We start from the raw sequence: 969 nt of genomic DNA on the forward strand, positions 1-969 counted from the left end.
GGGCGCTAAGCGGCACCGCAACGGTACCTGGGCTGGCCAGAGACGTGGGTGTCTCCAACCGACCCCCTAAGAGGGCGGGTGCTTGCCAGTGTCCCCCGAGGAGGCCAGGAGCCGGGAGGATGCCGGGGCGGGGGTGGGGGACCTGGGAGTCCCCGTACCAGCTGGCGGGTCGGGAAGGGCCTCCCGCGAGCTGCCGTGCCTGAGCTCCTCGGCCTTCCCCGAGCAGGCGACCTGGGACTGTGGGGCCCTCACCCTGGTACAGGATGTGCCTGAGCTCCAACCAGGAAGGGGCCCCGAGAAGCCGGAGGCCTGCCTGTTGGGGTCAGTGGGGACCTCTCCAGGGGCTGCGTTCTTCCTTGGGGGGCCATGGGCCTTAAATCCGGCGCCCAGAGCTCCTGCCCAGACTCTCACACTGGCCCCGCAGCTTGGGGCTGCCAAGACCCCAGAAGCCTGGGCCTTCCTGATGGCACGAGCTTCGCGGGGCATCACAAGACCCCAGAACGGTGTGGGGTGAGCTAGGAGGAGACCTCGAGCTGTGGACAGAATGTTCTCGGGGGGTGGCCGGGAGAGTGCAGCGCCTCACAGGGTCCAAAGTGGGAGATTCCCACCAGGCCCGCCTCACACTGGCTTCTGCTCCCCCCGGGCGCCCCTGGTGTCAGCAAACCAGCGTCCTGCGCTCTAACAGCCCTGATCAGACGCCGGTGCCTGAGCTCAGACGGCCTGCGGGCCGAGGCTAGGGTGTCGGGCGGGTCCAGGAGGTGCTCCAGTTTTCGGGTTCTCCCCCAAGTGTTAACCTTTTAAATTTAAATTTTAAAATCATTTCTTAATCTGTAAGCATCACTGATAACTAACCCTTGGCTTTCTTTTTCACAAGGAACTGAGAATGTTCAGCTCTTGGGGGAGGGGGGACTCCCCCGCACAGCAAGGCACAAACCTCGACTGGCTCCTGAGCAGGGGCGGGGGGGGGGG

General features: G+C 64.6%; 1 protein-coding gene across 1 annotated transcript in view; it reads left to right on the forward strand.

The window, feature by feature from the left end:
- Positions 1-969, forward strand: part of SHANK2 (SH3 and multiple ankyrin repeat domains 2) — a 474,374-nt gene that overhangs the window by 455,719 nt on the left and 17,686 nt on the right. The gene's annotated exons all lie outside the window — the stretch shown is intronic.

The sequence above is a fragment of the Lipotes vexillifer genome, unplaced genomic scaffold (genome assembly GCF_000442215.2).
Source record: "Lipotes vexillifer unplaced genomic scaffold, Lipotes_vexillifer_v1.1 scaffold1094, whole genome shotgun sequence".
NCBI classification, from domain to species: Eukaryota; Metazoa; Chordata; class Mammalia; order Artiodactyla; family Lipotidae; genus Lipotes; species Lipotes vexillifer.